This window comes from Neopelma chrysocephalum, unplaced genomic scaffold (genome assembly GCF_003984885.1).
Source record: "Neopelma chrysocephalum unplaced genomic scaffold, ASM398488v2 Primary Assembly neopelma1_96545, whole genome shotgun sequence".
In the NCBI taxonomy this organism is placed as follows: Eukaryota; Metazoa; Chordata; class Aves; order Passeriformes; family Pipridae; genus Neopelma; species Neopelma chrysocephalum.
In genome coordinates this window covers 743,758-753,493 of record NW_020925190.1, presented here as the reverse complement: position 1 = coordinate 753,493, position 9,736 = coordinate 743,758, and the positions used below count along the sequence as shown (strand labels likewise).

Genomic DNA, 9,736 nt, shown 5'->3' with positions numbered 1-9,736 from the left:
CAGAGTGCAGCTTGGTGAGGCATCTTCCCTGTGGGCTTGGGCTAGGTCATAGCTAAGTGTAACAAACCGGCAGAAGCTCTGGGCCTTATGTGTTGGAAATATAGTCAGGATGCTTCTGCTGCACCTCCGCAGATTGGGGGGGGAGGGAGGATCGGAATTTGCATGCTGTGTGAGACACCAGCATGTTGTGCACAGGGAGAGGAGGGTAAAGTTGCACTGTTCAAAACTTCTGTCAGGGAAACATGGGAAAGAGGGGAGGACTCTTGCATTAGGGGAGTTAGACTGCTGATGTTAAAAGATGGTGTGTGTATGACTCTTTGAGTCACCTTGGGCTTGACTTTTTGAGCTAAGCTGCTCATTGCATTGCAAACTCTGCTGCCCCTGGGACTGCGTTGGCAGCTGGAGAATGTTGTAGCAACTTAGCCTGGAAAACATGGAAGGAGGTGAGTCACCATAACCAACTTAGCATCAGATAGGATAAATTTCCTCAGTTATTCATGGTCAGAAGGAAATACCACTTGCAGCTGCTACACCTGGTAGTCAAGTGCCAGTAAAGATTCTGGAGGAAGCTTAAGGATGACCTGCAGTATCAGTCTGATTATAGAGGTTTAGAAAGCAGCTGCATGAATATTTAAACTGATGGATTAACACAGTTTCTATGTATGTTTCAGGAACTGACCAGGAACTGAATCAAGGCCTAGAGCTTGCAAGTGCTACTGGGAAAACAAGGATTTCCATCCCATTTTACCCCAGGTAATAAGACACAGCTGAGAAGTGTTTTGCAAAGCACTTGTTGCTGCCTTCCCAGGAAAATATGAAACCTAATCTACTGCTGTCAATTTGGGTGTACAGGACAGATATAAAGACAGAATACAAAGTAACCACATGACTTCCCATTTGCCGTTCATTCTCCAAGACCCAGTGTTAGTTTGTACCTAGCAAAATAGGGAGAGTAACTTTCAGGAGTGTTACAGGAAGAAGTACTTCGACAGTTGTGATTTAGCACCATGCAGTTATCCTATTTGTTACTATCATAGCTAGGAAAGTGCTATAGGAATTCCCATGGCCACCAAAGAAAAGCATATCAGGTGAGAAATTCTAGCTTGTTTTATACATTCTTCTTCAGTAAGGATATTTAGTTACTTAAACATTCCAGTCTTCTGTGCTGGTGCAGCAGTTTCACAGTTCCCTTATGGGACCCACCTTTCTGCTTTAAATTACTCGCTGCGGGGAAGAGTGCTACATCACTCATGGGAAATGCCATCTGTGGCACCTGGTGAGCCACGGGTTGCATAGAAGAAAAGCAAATGGATGGGGTGGCTGTTGTTACTGGCCAGATAAAGACAATGGTCACAGGGCCTCTCTCTACCATCAGTTCAACCATGGTCCCAACTCCAACAAAATTCAGCTGTGCAGTGTGGATGTGGTCTCTGAATTTCCTGTGGCTTTACCTGTGAATACAAAATGCCACATCCATTGGAGAGAACAGAGGCGCAATTGCCTTATGTTTTTCTTCATGGTGTTATTGACTTAATGCAATCTTTCACATTCCACCAGTGAGCTGAGGAACAGACTTTGTAAGCACAAAGGGATCTCACTAAACTCAGGTTTCACATTAAGCAGTAAGGGGAACATTCTGCTTCTTTTAGTGTTCATTGTGCTCCACTTTTTCATTCCCAGAAGTGAAGCTGATTTCTATAACAGTGCTGGAAACCACTTCTTTTCAGCAAATAGTTATCATCTTCCTCTCTGATCCACGTTTTTAGGATGTGGCTTCAGTGAAATCTCTAAAAGAAAAGTTTTCTCCAATGGAGAAACATAACCTTTGGCAGCAATTTTCTATAAGCTACTAATAGAGACTGCTGCTGACTGTTCACTTTGACTAGTAAGTGAAGTAATATGCAAATTGTTTCTGTCATTAGAAGAATTAGTTTCAAAATCTGATAGAAAAAAACCTCCTTTAATCCACTATCAATCTGGAGCCACAACTCCCTGTTACACATCTACATACTGACTGCCACAGCAGGCGCATGACTTGGGTGTGCTTTTGTATAACCAATAGAAGTGAATGAATACTACCTTCCCAAACAGGTCCATGCATACACAGTAAGCATGAAGCTTATGGTTCTTTTATAGTGGTTAGACCTACAAGGACCACTTACGCCACTGCAACCTTATTCTTAACATCCCACAGGTCCAGAGACACATTTTGCATAAGCTGAAGCCAATTTCCCATTGTAACTTGGAGGAACTGTCCTGCAGACCTAGTCTGAGTCCTACTCAAGGGCTTACATTTCTCTGCCTATCCTTTTACTCCTGTTATCTGCCCACACCACCACATGTTTATCCAGCTGAGGTTAACCTCAGAAAGTAAAGTGTGCAAACAATGCTAATGACAATTTTGAGAAGCAGTAAGGTTGTGCAAATATGGTCATTTCTGATGGGACAAAAAGCTGTTTGTATCCTCTTTCTGCAACTTCCAGTTTTAAAACTTATCTGCCAAGTAAATTCAATTGTCTTTTTCAAATCTAGAAAATGTAATTAAGTATGGAAAGCTTGTAGTGTAAGTGATTTAGGCTATATTCTGAAATAGGACTAAGAAATTCAGCTGGAATTGCTCTTTGGAAACATTGTCCAAGAGCACTCACTGTCTCACACAAAGACTGTCTGGCTTCTGCCTTCTCTGCTGATAGAAGTGTTTCCTGTATCTGCCCAGCAGAAGACTCCCTACTGTGGACCAGAGGACACTTCCCAACACTTAAAAATCCCAACTGGAAACATACTATATCATATTTGTAATTCAGGCAGGGCTTCCATTAGCATGGCCAACAACAGGGATTTCTTGAGTGCTCTGTTGACATCAGGCAGGGTGTGGTGCAAGGTTATTAAACTGCCTCTGCCACTTAGTTTTCATCTGACACATGCTTAATTGTGAGGATGTCCTTCCTCTTATTAGTGTTTGAATCAATCCCACTGTTGATGAGAGATGTTGTCCAAATCATGTTATAGAGTAAAAAGTATTTAAAGCCACAGACATAATATTATGGTAGACACAAGTTCAGATGACATGTTGACGTGTTGTCTCCTCACATTTCCCATCATTAGCACTGTCTTATTGCTGGTGGGCAGAGATGCAGTAGCTGACATGACTAAGGGAGTGGCCTGGACACCACTGTGGAGAAAGGAGGGCTGCAGCATAGCTATAAGTGAGAGAGGGACTTTATTCAATGTTCTCTGTCATCTCCTGCTATTTCTATTAATTAAATGAAAGGAGATTGGTGATGAAGATAGAATGGGAATGTGAAAAAGAAGGAAATGTGTGAAACGAGTGGCTTCTTGACCTTGTTGAATGGTTGAGGATGTTATACACTAGTAACTGTTGATAAAGGTGCAGTGTTCAGATGCCAAGGACTGAAATTAGAGTCTTGGGTTAAAAAAAATGTTGATGTTCTTGCATGAGGAACAAATTTCATAAGCTATGTGGCTTTGCTGTATCATGAATAGCTATAGTCCTTCCTTTCAGCTTTTAGTCCATCAGGGCACCAAACTGCAGTAATAGTTTCAAATCAGGGAAGCTCCTCCTAACCTCCGCTCCCCGAAGCCTACTTGTGAGTGCCAGCTCCAAGGAGCCAAGTAAATAAAGCACCTTGGGGAGTGAGAATGGAATAATTGAGTGTTGAAATAACCAGACTGGAAAACACATTGATGGCATTCACCTTTGCAAAACATCTACACTGCTTTCTGTAGGGAGCAGAGGCAGTTTTAAATGGCAGCTGGAGGCAATGACAAATCCTCTTCATTACTCCCCATGATGCAGACAGGGTCCTGAGAGAGGAAGGCCCTAGGTCATCCACAGTCCTGGTAAACAAGGCACATGGAAAATAAGATAAGCCATTCTTTCTAAAGCCAAACCATGTTCTGGTATGGGTTCCTGGAGAGCTCTGTACGTCCAGTTCTGGCAGAGTCCCTTTACATTAATTCCAAGAGGGAGTATAATTCTGCCTACAGCTTAGTAAGTGCTGTGTTCAGCTTTATCTAAGCTCTCTTGTAAAAGAAGCACGGTTAGAGGTTAGTGGGAAACAGTAAACAAAAATAAGCATGCAGCAGCTAGTGTAATTACATGTTTGGAGCAGAGAGGAGCAGGTGCTCGATCAATAAATCTGACCAATGCTGATGACTCTTATTTGGAGAGTAGCTGGCATGTGAGAGTGCATTTATGTTTGTAACTACAGTCAGGACAGCTAACAGGGTTAGGTACTCAATTGCAGCAACTTCTGTGTTTCTCATGTTTTGCTTTTTCTATTTTTTATTTTTACTTTAGTCCAGAATATTTTGGCAAAAATGGAAAGAGATAAACAGAGATTATATATGTATATGTAAGTGTAGGTGTATGTGATTCTGGCTGGTGTGAACCTCTGCTTGGCTTGACAGAAGAGTCTTTAACCAAGTTCTGCCATATCTCAGGTTAGCACTCCAGTCTCAACACTAAATTTTGATGGTTCATTTTTCCCAAGTATTTTTCACTAATCTAAAGCTGTGTTACACTAAAAGGGGGAAGACCTGTCCTCTCCACCTTTGCTTTGCAGTCTTTTGGGCTTACACTAGTACCTGGCATGTTCAGCCAGTTCAGCTTACTAATCCAGCAAGAACCTGTCACTTGGCTTTGAAGGCTTTGTCTGCAGCCCAATCAGCTTGCTTCTACAACTTAGAGAAGGAATAAGAAGTGACAGGAGAGGGAAGGGCCAGAATGTCTTTTTTCAGCAGTAATGCTGGTTCAAATCAGCTAAACTGCTTCATAAACTACACGCATAAATAGTTTCAAACTCTATAAAGGTTTGAGTTCAATATTTGTTTTAGCTAAAAGCATTTCCGTAAGCTCTGGTAAAACTCTGTCTAGGTGCCAGTGGCCCTTGGCAGGAACTAAAACAGTTCTCTACCTGCTCATAGGGAAACAGCAGCTATCCCAAACCCAGAAACACGGGCAGATGTGAGCTGGGAGAACCTGTACCCTGGGGAATGTTTAACCAGGAAGGCAAGCCCTGAGCACCAACTACCTCTGCTCTTCTGTGGAGGAAAGGGCAGCATGGCAAATGCACTTTGTGGTATTGACCTCTCCTGACTCGGGACCCTCTCTCTTCAGTACCAGGTTACTCCAGTTAGCAAATGGAGGAGTGACATCCATAGGTCTTTCCTTCTCTTCTCAAGCTCCCTGGGTACAGCTAATTCTGGTCCATCTGGTGATGATACACAGTTAGTACTGAAGCAAGGAAAAGGAAGTTTGCTGTGCTCCTCCCTGTGCCACAGGATTCCTGTGGCACTGCTGAAGTCACAGAATCCATCCTTGACCCAACCCTCTGGTGTGCAGGCAGATAATAGTCCTACCTTGCCTGTGAGGGCTGGGCTGCAGCTCAGCACAGGGAGTGTTTCTAAAACTGGTTCAAGTCTCTGTGCTGCAGGAGCTCTTATCCTTCAAGCGACCATTACTTTTGCTAAACTCCGGAGAGCCGTACAGGGTCTGATGTGTTCCTGCAGCACTGTGACAGATGTGGACCATGCCACCTCACCTCAACAGGACCTAGGCTTTACGTGCTGCAACAAAACAAGCACTGGGAGGAGAGAGGCTAGCTGGAAATAAGGAAGGAAAGGCACAGAACATGAAGAAGAAATATGGTATTACTCACCATTAAACATTTTTGAGCAAAACTCATCTGTGTGTCATCTGACCCCTTTCATCTCTTTCATTATACCCATTGGATATTTTTAGTCTATTGACGTTTGGTTTTGCTGCTTTCCTTTCAGTTTGAAAAGAAGGGGAAAAAAATCCCTGATTTTACAGATATGCAGCAGCTGCTGCAAATGTTGCTTCCTAAACCATCATAATAAGCAAATTTGATTTAAATTCAAAGTACCGTTACAAAGCAAGTCTCAGTTTTCCATTTCTTGCACACCAAATACCTATGACTGGGAAAGCATTAAAAAAACAAGCCAACAAATCATACTGTTTCTGTAAGTGAATCAGAAAGCATTTTCCCTAGTATTTTAACAAATCCTATGAATTTAAAGGATTCTCTGTGATCCTGCATTTGAAGAACAGTCTTCATGTAATCTGTTCACTCTGCATCCTCAAAGCAGCAGGATTGCCGTGCTGTGGCTGACACATGGCCCAGGTTGTTTGCAGGGGCCATGCTCCACGGCAAGCCTTCCCAAGAAGGCACGTTTGCATTGCATTAGAAAACAGAAAATCAGCTTTATTGTCTGAAATGGAAAGGAAAAGAAACAAAAATTCCTTCAAGTGGAAAATTAAAGACAGGTGTGAAGGGCAAAACATGAGTGAACAAATTTCCCAAAATAAACAGTTCTTCCAGGTTTTTGGATAGGCATTTGTGTATTTGAACAACTGTTTTATTCTTATTTCCCCTCTCCCCTTTAAGTGTTTGAAGGTGTTTTCTTTAAACTGTTCCAAACTAACTCTAGTAGTTAAGTACAGAGAAAAACCAAAAGAACATGTGTAGTGCTAAGCAGAGGAGTCATCCAACCAGTCTGTTTGAAGACTCTTCCCTGCCCTTTCAAGTATTTTATGCCCTTGTAGGAAAAAAACACTGAGTACCTTTGAGGACTGAACTGAGAAGTCTGAATGTTGAAGATTTTGTTGGAAGCAAAGATCTTCTCAGAGGAAATAATCTGTAGACACTCGCTTTCCTGATCTCGTTCTCTTCTGCTAATATGGCCAGTAAGCCAGGCATTTTCACTAGTTAGGTATTTAGTGATATTATTAGGGCAGGAGTGAGAGTGCAGTCCCATATTCTGAAGCCTAGTTTCTGTAAAGTAACAGGAACCTGACCTTTTGATTCCCCAAGAAGAGCTGTTTTTGCAGTGTTACCACATGTAGCTCCCACTGCTAGCCACTGGAATTTGATGAGTTTCTAAAGGCTGCCTTCCAACATCATCAACCGGGCATACAAAGCAGTGACCACCTCTGACCTCTTCCTGGCTGTAGCAGTTTGTTTATCAGTAGTGCTGAGAGAATAACATGCATGTCTGTCTGCAAGGACTCCTGTAAGGAGGCTGCTAGTAGCTGCCTGGAGCCTACAGAGACAGATGTTGTTGCCGACAATCTAGCAGATAAGAAAGTTCAGTCTTGTCATCAAGGAGGAGTGGAAGGCAGTGTAAGGGACTTTCTGAGGGCATCCTCAAAGAGCTCTAATGTGGTCAGATATATGCCAGCTGAGTTTCTTGTAATTGCAATGGTCACATAAAAAAGAAGAGGAACTGCAAGTGCATACAGAGAGAGAAACAACTGTGTGAACCCTTGTCTGCTGAGAGTCAGTTACAAGCAACAGGCACCTGGCAGTGGAAAGATGCTTCCAGACACCCCTTACACAAGTCCTACTTTAAGTTAATGCAGAACCAGAGCCAAGAGCAGCTTTAATGCTTGCTTTCTCATCATTAAATGTTAGAATAGAATTTGCTGCTGCTTCTATCCTAAAAGCCATCCACGCTAAAACTGCAGGTGCTGCACTTTGGAATGAATCATAGCGTAAATATTGCCACAGTCACTGCTCGTCACAAACAGGTTTATTTCAAAATGACCGTTGCAACATTCTTCCTTTGTTTGGCTGTTTTACAATTCTTCCTCGACTCCTGTCAGCACACTTGCTGTTTGGAGGTGAGAGAGATGGTCTTGTTTTGTCCCCTGTCACTCTTGGAGGTACAATCTGTAGAAGTCACCCATGAAAGGAGGTGAGGGCTCTTTCACACAGTTATTTTTTTTCTCAATATATCCAGATATCTATTACATCCAATTTCCTGCACAACCTGTATGTGATGCATTCTGGTAAAATAAGGGGAGGTGTCTGGTGCAGGAAGACACTGGAGTGCACTGCTTCACTGACTTAAGTCTCTGCCTGGGGACATGGCATTGCACAATCACCAACCTGCATAGCACAACCCTGACCCCCAACTTCTCCCCTCACTGACCTCCTGTCAGTCTGCATAGGGGCTTCTGTAGAGATACAAAGGGTATTGCAACAGGAGGGATACATCTCATCAGAGGACCTTCAGCCATCCCACTGTCCCTTTGCAACACCGTGCCTTCAGGCTATCTGTCAGCCAGGGTAAGAATCCAGTAAACAAGAGCACAAATCGAAAAACAATGTTGTGACCTATTTAATGGGAAAAAGACTATGTGGACCCAAGCTACTGGCAAAACTTGTTTCATTGCTGTAGCTGCTAGCCAAGTAAGTCATGCGTGGACACATGCATTTGAAGTCACCATGCTAGCAGGGCTCCTGCTTCTCACATTTAAACCTCTCTGGAAATGTGTGGTTGGACGCACATGCTACTTCTGCTACAGCAAAAAGAGTCTGAGAGTTGTGTCATCTTTCAAAGGGAAAGCATAATGCCTTTCTTGGTCAAGCACTGAGTGCCATGTCCATCCATGTTTGTGGTGTGTGAATTTAACCCATTCTGACCAGACTCCATAATGAAGAAGGCTCTCAGAGAATGTCCTCCACACCATTTTCTGCCTCATGTTTTCAGTTACCTCCTCCATGTAGATAGATCGCTGGACAACAATTTGAGAAGAAGGAAAGCAAAAGTTTTCAGGTATGTTTAGAGCAGGTATGTTTAGTCGAAAGGAGAGGGGGATGTGGAAAAAAACAAAGACATCTATTCCAGTCTGAGGAAACTCAGAAGAAATCAAGTTATTCCAGTCACAAAAGAAAACTCTACAGAGGCTGTAGGACAAGCAAGCATACAAAGCAAATTTTTCACTGTCTTCAGAACTGGGGTGGCTGGACGTTCCTGCCAAGTGTTTTAGAATATGGCACCTACAGAAATGGGAAAGTGTTCTATTTTTTAAATATGTATTAAATAATGGATTCCTCATGCAATATGTTGACCTTTAATGATGATTCTTTCAGAATCTATCAGACTACAGTAAAGACACAGAGGTAGCTGTGGGATCTTCTGCAAGCAAATGAGAAAAACAGCTTGTGGAGACAGGTGGCCAACATGGATGGCAGAAAAAGTAGTGGAAGGGCAGAACCAATGAATTTTCATTATTGTTGGAGCTCTGTTTTGTCTCCTGTTCATTCTTTGCTCTCCATATCTCTTCCCATCCCCACCGAGCAAAAGAGAGCTGCACCAGTCTGGAGCTGTAGGTGCTCAAATGGGGGAACACTGCAGTGCAGATGCCAAGCACATTTTGTGGCAGCTCTGGTCTCCCTGGCTTTTCTCCAGCTCTGGTTTGGTTTTCTTCTCTCCTATCAAACTGCTGCCTTCCAGGCAAGTTGGAGACTTCTCCCTTTCACACCTGACTTGCAATGGCCAATGTCCTCAAAAGATATAGGAGGAAAACAGACACATGGATGATGTGATGCCCTAGGTGTCATATTCTTCAGGGCAGAAAAACAAAGAGAAGATACTGATAGTCTGACTAAGGTGATGCCTTAAGCCCCTAATGCTTTTTTATTTTTCTATTTTTCTACCTTATAAGTTTTATAGGTAATAGAAATAGACTTTAGAAACCCTTTCTCCCTCCTCCCTGTAGCACCCCTCAGTTTATACATTCCCTAATCCTCTCACCCTATCCCCATATCTAGTAGAAAATGTTTAGTCTTTTAGTCAAGGCAGGCCTGTCTTGTTTGGAGAACGCTTGTATCTTGGCCTAAACCGCAGGACAGAGTCAAGGAACTGGGTCACCCTGCTCTCTGTACGCTGAAGATGACGAAGATGA

General features: G+C 42.9%; 2 long non-coding RNA genes across 2 annotated transcripts; one reads left to right on the top strand and one right to left on the bottom strand.

The window, feature by feature from the left end:
- LOC113981450 lies at positions 1-8,936 on the top strand. Its single transcript, XR_003538420.1, has 3 exons — positions 1-14; positions 683-753; positions 8,922-8,936. It is a non-coding gene; the product is annotated as an uncharacterized LOC113981450 (long non-coding RNA).
- LOC113981448 lies at positions 3,715-5,520 on the bottom strand. Its single transcript, XR_003538419.1, has 3 exons — positions 5,383-5,520; positions 5,055-5,234; positions 3,715-3,858 (listed from the first exon to the last, which is right to left on the bottom strand). It is a non-coding gene; the product is annotated as an uncharacterized LOC113981448 (long non-coding RNA).
- Positions 8,937-9,736: the final 800 nt, after the last annotated feature.